Source organism: Anastrepha ludens, chromosome 2 (genome assembly GCF_028408465.1).
Source record: "Anastrepha ludens isolate Willacy chromosome 2, idAnaLude1.1, whole genome shotgun sequence".
Classification (NCBI taxonomy): Eukaryota; Metazoa; Arthropoda; class Insecta; order Diptera; family Tephritidae; genus Anastrepha; species Anastrepha ludens.
Genome location: NC_071498.1, coordinates 43692422 through 43702961, shown reverse-complemented (window position 1 = coordinate 43702961; position 10540 = coordinate 43692422).

Below are 10540 nucleotides of genomic sequence, written 5' to 3'. Positions count from 1 at the left end.
TTTGAGAGGCGAGTTCGGTGAACAGTTTATTTCACTTTCGAGACCTGCCAATTGGCCACCCAGATCGTGCGATGTAACGCCTTTAGATAATTTTTGGTGGGGCTATGTTAAAGCTCATATCTATTCAGCAAGCCTGCTTCAATTAACGCATTGGAAGACGACATTAAAGCATTTATATGTGAGATACCGGCCGAAACATTGGAAAGAGTATGCCAAAATTGGACTAAGCGGATGAACCATTTGAAGCGCAGTCGCGGTCAACATTTGCATGAAATAATCATCAAGCATTAAATTATATGGACTGTACTATCGATTTAAATAAAAATTTCATACAGTTTTCTGAATTTTACGTGTGTTTTTTTGAAAAACTTTTCTATAGCTCTAAAAAAATCACACTTTAGTATCACTATGACCCGTCACTATGAACCGTCAATCAGTTCAATCCAACCTAACTTTTCACAATTTGGTATTTTGCACGTAAAATGTTCTTTGATATATTTTTTTAATTAGTATCAGTCGAACTTACGAATATTATTAACGTATAGCACATTCTCTTTGCGATTTTCCATCTCTAGCAAACTCCATAATTAGGGAAATGGTTCTTGGATCACTGGCATTAAGTGGATAGTGAACGTAAATTAGTTTAATTTGCTCGTAGTGGGATATAGTGGGATATACCGAAAGCTCTTGACTGAAACAAATATAGTTTATATATTTTGATGGTCAAGAACGTTTCTTCAATAATTTGGCTAGTTTTTTCAATATTGTTCACTCTAACTACAAGGTGGCACAAAATTAATCACCCTTTCAGAAGACTTATACAAACTTCTTGCAAATATCGTCGTACGCCAAACATATTTGACACGTGTGAACTAGATAGCTGCAAAATAAAAATTGACAAGTAGTGGAGATCAAAATAAGAGATTTCTATCTCTCAAAATCATGTTTTATTTAGTCTTAGTATTCCAAAGAAAAAACAAATTAGGTGAGTAATTTCGCACCACTTTGTATTAACTGTTGAGCTAAACTATTATGGGAACATACCTATTATTATGTTGGGTGCTTTGCCGTGTTGAAACTCAAATTCTACTCTAAATGGCAAAATACGTACATGTACAAGGCGCATAAGTACGGTTGCGTGCGCCTAAATAGCAACGCAATTTTTTGATAAGTTTTTACTAGTTGTTTTTTGTGTTTTTGTGCTTTACTTTTTTTTTTTATAAAAGCATAGCTCAGACTACGGTCAATATCATCCAAATCAAAGTTTGATTTCTTAAAATTAAAAAAAATAAATAAAAATAAAAATAAATTAAAAGTGATTTGATTTCTTATTGTTCTCAAAATATGAATGATTGTTGGCTTGATAAGATGGGTCCAACCGTATCGCTCCCCATTCACACACCCGACAGGATGGATTGGATGAGGTCGAGTACTGGAAATTTTTGGCGCATGGGTTGAAGTTGAACACAAAGCTTGGTGGAAAAGTTTTCCGTACAAAGCTCTTCACTAAGCCCAACCCAATTCATGCACAGTAGCTAAGTGCTTTGTGAAACAACCGAACAGGAAAATAGCGACCGTTCTCCTAAAACTCAGCAGAAAGGAGCTGAGAGTACTGGTGGGTGCAATCACAGGGCACAACGTCTGTGGTCAGCATATGGCTGCCATAGGAGTCATAGACAGCCCGATATACCTATTCTGTCTTGAGAATGTCGACACTGCAGAGTATTTCCTCTGTAGCTGTCCGGCGTTTTCCAGAATCACACTTAGGATATTAGGTTGCGATATACTGAGTATGGATAAAGCTCATAATCTTCCTCTTCCGAATCTTTTAAGATTCATCAATGAATCCAAGAGATTTCTCGAAGAGTGACCTCAAACTAATTTGTCCGTCTTACCACCCACTTTTTATCTTTTATCATCTATCAATGGTCTGCTCTTAGGTAGGTGAGCTATGAGGAAATTCATCGAGTGTTTGGTAAGAGTACTAACTTCAGATCTTACTAGATTCTCTTGGCCACGCTTGCGTTGAACAATGTTGAAGGAGTTTCTAAGGCAACAAGGTTCAAAATCTTGATTTCAGAAGCGTTCATTGTTCTTTAGGTATGCATGCGGAACGACTCAACATTGCTATGGTTCGCTTTTGCGGTAAGTGTCTAGAGAATGATGAGGTGAAATTATCTCTATGCCTACTCTTTAGTAGTCTAGCTTTTGTGAGACTAAATCTTAGTTTCATCGCACTCTCACCTTTCAAGTACGCTTGCTTAAATAGTAGGTGAAAGCCAAATTTTATCATCAACATGCAGAGATTCTTAAGTCCATAACTATTTCATTTCTCTCTCCCCGCTTTGAGCGTACTTATGATACGCGAATTACTTCTACCTCTAACCGAACCAAAAACATTTCAAAAAATCAATAAAAAAGTATTCTACTGTACTTAATTAAATGTATGACCCCTCCTATTGCACTAGGAGCAAATCAATAGCGAGACAGTTGACTACGCAGAACTTTCACATTAAAACAATGCGTGTAGAAACGCAATAAAAGAAGTTTGGTAATTTTCCCTACCCCAACATAATGACTGAGAATTTATTGCAGAAAAAATTTCTTCAAGTGCCTACTACTGTAAATACAATAAGAAAAAAGTGTAAAGAAAATTGCGCACACAGCAAAAAAGGACATTAATAAATCGGAAATTTGAAGCACCGCAATTTTGCCGCATCAATGCTTGCCACTTTGCGCAAGGAGCGCGTGCAAAGGGACAGATTTGAGGTGAACAGCAAGAGCCTTTTTTATTTAAGTTACGACACCGTGATGGACCCGCCACTTGGTATACATTTTTCCTTTTCATTTTTTTCACGTCTTCTGCTGCCCTCCTTTACTCGGACGCTGACATGGCAAAGCGAGCAACAATAGTTAACCAGGCAGGTGGTAGGCGAGTGCGCAGTCAGCAAGCAATAACAATTTAATTTTTTCTGTCGTTTCTTGTTTCTTTTTTTTTTGTTTTTTGCTCTGCTCATTCAACTGTGTAAGCGCAGAAATCTGCCCATTCATTTTGCAACGTACACGCAATGCTATCTCGAAAATCGCCACACACCACGAATCGCCTTGCACTACGGACACGTGTGAACTCTGACTTAATGCGTGGGTGAAGAAGAAGTGGCGAAAGCACAACAAATGGAAGAAGCAGCATGTTTTATGATAGAAAAATGGCGAGCATGAAAAAAAAGAACACCAACAACACATTATGCACAAAGCCAGCATTATAAGTAAGTGGAAATCGCGGTTTATTAAAAAAGCATGCCACTGCTTTCTTTCAACTGCCCACTTAATATGACGCTCGTTATGGTACTCAGCGAGCAGTGGCAGCATCATCACCTCCAACTCTTCTGACCCCAGCTTGCGCGCTTATCACACTTGACGCCACCATCAACGTGTTTGTCAACTCTTGTCACCTCTTCGCAAATGCTCTTATAGGCATCGCCTTGCGTCCCCTCCGCACCCTTGTACACTGCATACATCATTTTTACTGCCAGAACACCCACTCAGGCCAGTGTAATTTTAGCGGATTTGTGCTTTAACGATTTCTGTTATTGTTGTTGTTGTTGTTGTTGTTGTCACATGAACATGACAAGATTCAGTGTTTACTTTTCCTTTGGCACTACTATGTTTCTTCCACTCGTACAAATAAAAGGCGCTGAAAAAACAAAGGCATGAAAGTGCAAGAAAAAATGGCCGTGTAGAATTACCAAAAAAAATGAAAGCAAACAAAATCTAAAAATAAGCTTGAATTACTTCATTTTGTGTCTTTTACCATAGCGTGTGAACTTATTCGCTACCCCTGTCGTAACAAGTAAATTATCTAGTGATCTAACACTTTCGCGTCGTACTTCTGCACTTGCTTCGATCACAACAACAAGAATACAAGAAAGATAGGTACAAGGTTCGCCAACTTACTACCAGCACCAACCAGATATTAGTTTTAGGAATATACAGTGTACTAGTGATGCTAGTCACGGATATCGGGATGCCGAAATCTCGATATTTTTAAGTGTGAATCTCAAGTACCTATTTTATCAATTTATTTCATGTCTTGGAAATAACTAGAATAAAAGTACCAAAAAGTCCGGGATTACGTATATTAATACGAGTCCCGAGATAATTTTTTAATTTATTTCATGGTCTAGAAATGACGAGAAAAGTATCTAAAATTCAGGGATTTTTTAATGTGATAATTTATTAATTTATTTTAGGTCTAAGAAAGATTTAGAATAAAAGCACCGACAATTCCGATATTGGAAAATAATCCTGGGATGATTTATCAACATAATTGAAGAATAGGAAAAGTTCAGAATAAAATAACGGGAGGTTCCGAGATTATTTTATGTAAGTCCCGAGACAATTTATTAATTTATTTCAAATTAGGAATAAATTTAGAACAAAAATATCGAAAATTGGCACGTTATTTGATATGAATCCCGAAATAATCTTTTAACGTAATTGAAGTATAGCAGAAGTTTAGCAAGATAATTTATTCGTTTATTTAGATTTTGGCATTAATTGGGAATAAAAATGCAGAAAATTTTGGAATTATTGAATTTGAACGCTGAGATGGTTTATTAACTTATTCTGATATGAATCATGAGATATTACATTAATTTATTCAAGTACCGGAAGAAATTCGTAAAATTTTAATTAAACTTTGAAAACATTTTCTCAGAATGAAAAAGAATAACTTCGGTTCGCAGTTTTGTAGACAATCAAATTCTAATACAACAAGTCACTGTTTGGTGCGGTTTTTGGTCTGGAGGCTTCATCGGGCCATTTTTTTTCGAAAATGAGCGAGGAGCCGCGGTTACAGTAAATGGCGAGCGTTACCATGACATGCTTAACGAGTTGTTTCCAAAAATTTAAGAGGATGACATGGACGACGTGGTTTCAACAGGACGGTGCAACTTGTCACACTGCCAAAGTTACACTCGAACTTTTGGCTACCGTTTTTGAAACCGAATAATCAGACGAAATTCGGATATCAATAGGCCGCCTCGGAGCTGCGATTTAAGTCCGTTGGACTATCTTTTGTGGGGAGCCGTTAAGGAGAAATGCTATGCGAATCATCCAGAGACGATTGATGCTTTAAAACACGAAATCGAAGTTGCCATTCATGAAATTGGAGCCCAAACAATCGAGAATGTGCTTAAAAATTGGGTTGATCGAATGGCCTACTGTAAAGCCAGTCGTGGAAGTCATTTGAACGATATTATGTTTCATTCATAAATGACAATGTTTAGTCTTCAAAATAAAAAAAAAAACAGTTTGAAAAAATATTGATTAGTTTTTTTTATAGCCAATTTAAAAAGCAAATTTTATATAGCCCACCCTATATAATAAAATACAAATTTGAAGTGGTTCATAATTCTTTTTGATAATTTTTTTCCCTGACTTTTTCTCCATATGGATTATTATACGGTAAAGCGATCTTTATCCATGGAGCCTTCAGAGATAAACTTCAAATGATCACTTCATGATATGACGATTTTTTATCAAGATATTAGGCAAATAATACAAGTCGCTCAACGGAGAACCAATTGAGATGATAGAGCTTGCTTGAATAGCTGAAGTCTATGGAGCTTTCCTAGAATTTCGACGCATCATACAAAATTTTTCTGGAAGAGACTTTTGACAAAAGTACCCAGGGTATTGAGTGAAGCTTATGAAAAAGTAGTTTTTTTTTTTGTCGACGTGGTCTGTTTAAAAATATTAAAAATTACCAAATTTTTACAGTGCTGAGGTACTTCAACTTATTAAAAAATTGTATGCCTAAAGTTGTGAAACTGCAGCGAAGAGAACAGGACAATGGTAAAGAATGTGCCAAATCACCTCACCCTCTTCTTCAACTAGTCAGATTCTGCAGAAGTTATGAGTCTACACGCCTAGTTTCTGAGTGTGTCTACCTTAAAGATGGTGTCCTATTATAATAGAAATCAGAGTGCTAACTAAGGCTATGCTGATTTGCTTATGCTTGGCAAGGATGCTGTACGTTTAGCGTTGAGAGTCGGCCAGAAATGTCAAGCGATTCTGCAGGTGGACTCGCTATTCCAACTTTCGTACGCTATTCTCACAATTTTTCAAAAATATACGGCTTGTATATTTGAAAGGGTATACCTATATCAGCGTCTATATGCACCTTGCAAAGTTTGTTACTCAGTCTCGGTAGTTCATCTACGACGATTCACTTTGGCAAAGGCCAGTAACCTGTGCTATGTTTGGGAAAAATTACTCAGCCATATCGTCAAAAGTTTGGCGCTTAAAAGTTGTCGAATGCTTTTTGAAAGATCTGGCCGCCTGGCTGTCAACGGAAATGTAGATATCATCTCCAGGTATCTCTTCGAACTGCGCCAGTGGCACGGCTTTAATTGATTTATTTAATTAGTTCAGCCTAAAAAAAACTACGACAATTGGTAACCGAAAACTAAAGAAGATCCCTAGGTGCTTGGAACATACAACGGCACCTACCATTCTCTAGAGCTTTGCGCCATCTGTGTACGCATGAATGGGTCGCCTTCTCTTACAACGTCTTGCTATCGCTCTTCCTTTGCGGGTAGGAGAGTTGTGAAAGTTGTGGTGGTAATTGGAGGCAGTAGTACAAAGCCCATCAGTCCGAAAACTTTTGAAATATTGGTTAAGAACCCATTGTGACGTAGCTTAGTGTTCCTTCTTATTGCTGCGCTACTTTCAGATCTGCTAAAAGGATGTTTAGTGTCACTTATATTGCACTAAGTGGCGTAATCGACATTGCAAAAGTAGTTACAAAATCAAATGTGAGCCTTTCAACGACCTTGTCAAGCCTTTTCATATTCACAACTTTTGTGAAACGTGTTCCAGCACGCTAAAATGCCTTAGTAGAGAATTGGATTAGCCACCGTTGTATGGAGGGAGTGTATTTTTTTTAGGTTGCACTTCTTGGGATGGGTCTCATTGCTTTTTCGACCGGTCTTTGCGGACGCAACTTCGTATCCAGCACAACGCGAATATATTTAGTTTTTTTCCGTAAGAGGTGTTAATTTTCGGTTTGCTAACGAAACTTTCTGCACAAAAATAATAAAATACATTTTTTTAGGATTTTCGTATGTAACATGAGCGTAGCTAGGGCAATATATAGACTTTATTTCATCAAAACACAAACTTTCCTGCGCTGTTTCCATTTTTATTAGAAGCAGCTCAAACTTTAAATACAAAAAGCAATTTCGCGGCATATAACAACAAAAAAATGGACTTTAGCAACGCACGCCGGGTATGACTAGTAAATTAATAAAAATGCTTTGGCTCTTGAATATTTTTACTGCGATGTTACTCACTTTATTGCAAGTTATGCATGTATTTAATGCGCTACTAACACTGAAATTCATTTCAGCAGATCTCGTCCAAGTACATAAGGGAATTGCGAAGGTATTCCGTTGCTTTTGATTGCCACAGGACGAACCTTAAAGCTGCGCTACGTAGTTGGTATTTTGAACTTTGCATTAGCAACTATATTACATTTTTAGCCAGCAATGAGAAGCCGTAACTAGACAAGTGCGAAGGTATGCTGTTGCTTAACGAGTCAAGATTTCTCAAATGAGCCACCCAAAGTTGATTTATTTTATTTTTTCAACTTTATTTGCTGATTATGAAAGTTGCCGTCGATAAGAAAGTTGACATAAAAGTACTTGCTTGGATTTGAATATTTCTTCAATGGCAATACATGCAGCAAAGCAAAGGTGTTGCTAAGCGAGTGACAAGATATTGGATTTAAATAGCATTGCTGTACACTTAGATTTTAATTTTCTCATTAAATTAATTTTTTTCATTATTTATAGTCAAAGGAAAAACGTAGACGGAGGTATCCATAGCGCAGACTTTATTTTTTAGACGGAAAGTTCAACTAGTTTCTTAAAATTTTTAATACAACCAGAAGAACAACGTTGAGGTATGTATTACTATATGCATACCCTTACTATATATATATATATATAACGGCCGCCGCAGGCGAATGGGTTGGTGCGTGACTAACATTCGGAATTCACAGAGAGAACGTTGGTTCGAATTTCAGTGAAACACCAAAATTAAGAAAAATTGTTTTCTAATAGCGATCGCCCCTCGGCAGACAATGGCAAACCCCAACCGTTTGGAGTCAGCTTGAAATTGTAAGTCCCTCCATTTGTGGAACAACATCAAGATGCACGCCACAAATACGAAAAGGAGCTCGGCCAAACGAAAGGGTCTATGCGCCAAATATAACAAGGAAAAAATGTACATATTTATTATTTATTTATATATAAATTTTTTTCTTATAATTCCATAGAAATTGTCAAGGATATTTTCATATACAAAGGATATTATTGTACTACACATATTCTGGCGTACGGTAATCAAAAATATTTTTTAATCGCTGAATATATTTTTTTTCGTTTGTGAATCTAATATCATAGAGTGAATTTTAAACCATGTTTTGAAAATTAAGTTCTTTGAACTTTGAACCAGTTTGAAACTTTGAGGGACTACTAAGTATGGTCTCAACTATGAATAACAAAAATAAGAAAAATATCTTAGTATTTATGACAAATGACAAAAAAATTTTGGCATAAATTTTGTGAAAAAATTAAAATTTTTGCAGCAATAAATTTTTTTAAACTTTATTTAATTTTAAAAATTACCTCAAAAAAATGTTCAACATCTCAAAACTATTACATCATGATTCAATTATAGAAGGTGAGGTAAGAAGCAGCTTTCTAGCTCCCTCTTGACAAATCGGTTCCCTTATTTGAAAATGTGTTGCTTTTTTATAAAAAAACGTACATGTTTCACAAAAAAACTTTTGATTTGTAGTAAAAACTAAACTTTTGGTGCAAATTATATGGTTGGCAACACTGTTTCCATTTTGACACGTTGCTTTATTCATATTCGCTGAAACCCGTTTATTTAATTGGAAACATTCGAGTAAGTATTGTAATAAAAACAAATTATTTTGCAAATTAAATTTTTTTTCATTATTTAGATCGATCATGTGCTGATTCTGGTTATAGTCGGTCATTTCAAGCTGTCTTTCTGCTACAGGCAGCACTCGTTTCTGAATACTCATGCATGTAAATCTTGATCAGGCATTTGTACAAATTCTTATTAAATCTTTTCCTTCATAGGAAGTTAGAACTGCAAATAAAATCGCGGTCACCTTACATATACCACAGTTAGTAAATTATTTTGGAATATTTGTAAATAAATTATATTTAAAAGTTTTTATTTGCAGAAGTTCACAGGCGCATAAGTGCAGCGGGAGGTGTGTTGAAGAGCTAAGCGGTACAACTGTAGATCTTTTTAGAAACGAAGGTAAGAATGTGTGTGTTTCTACCATTGTGATATGTGGTTCTTCGGACAATTCTATGAATGACATTGAGCGTTCTCTGGTGATGGTGCAAATAACTTCAAGTGTTTGGCACGTGACGGTCGTTATGTGTCTGGTGCTGGTGCCACGGAAATCGACTTGGCTTCCGAACTGGCTGTCTCCGCCGATACCATACCGGGTCTAGAGCAGTACGCTGTACGTAGATCTAGGATCAAGTCCTCGCACTTTCCGTCTACAAGGGACGTAAATCGTAGTTATATATTTGAAGCTAACAATTTTTAAGAGTTCTGGTTTATAGGTTTTTGGTTTCTGCGCAAGTTCAACGTCAGTACATATGCTCGAATCAGTGCAGCGTTTCAACACCCATACGAGCCACTTTCCGCAATTTTTCTCTTTGCATTTGGTTAACGTAAATTTATGAATTATATTAGCAATATATGAAATATTTGTTTTAGACCATATGAATACATTTTCCCAACACTTACTAATATTAGGGCCAAGTGTATTAAGGGGGTAGTATGGTATTTTTTTTTTTTCATTTTTTTTTTTTTTTTTTTAATTATTCTATAACATCTTAAGATTATTGTGTGAAAGTTTAAAGTGCATTAGAGTAAAATTGACAAAGACACAAAGGATTAAGTATCTACCTCTCCAACCGGATTTCACGCTGCCGAAAATCTTTAAACGCGTTTTTCTCACATTTGCCTTTTTTACGGTCGGTGTCCACTGTAGATTCATATCTACTGCACCGATTCTTTTCAAATTTGGTTTTTTTGTTTCTTTACTTTATTCACGAGGTAATGACGTCGAGTTTTATTTTTTTTTAAATTTTGTCATATTTTAAAACAACAAAGTTTTCAAGTTTTTTTTATGAAAAATCGGTGTTTTGACTTCAAAGCGCTTTAAAAAATTTAAAAAAAAAAAAAAAAAAAAAAAATTCGACGTTGTTACCTGCGAAACTTTATTAGCTGATGAAATCAATTTGGTTTTTTGATTTTAGTTGATCCAGTAATGAGTTCTGAGGGACACCGCAATAAAATTTTTTTATGAGACGTCCGCGAAGATTCGCTGCCACCAACTCATTTCTTCATAAAAATCAATGAAAATTTCACACAATATTCTTTAAATATGACTTTATAATGAAGTAATTTTAAAATTTTG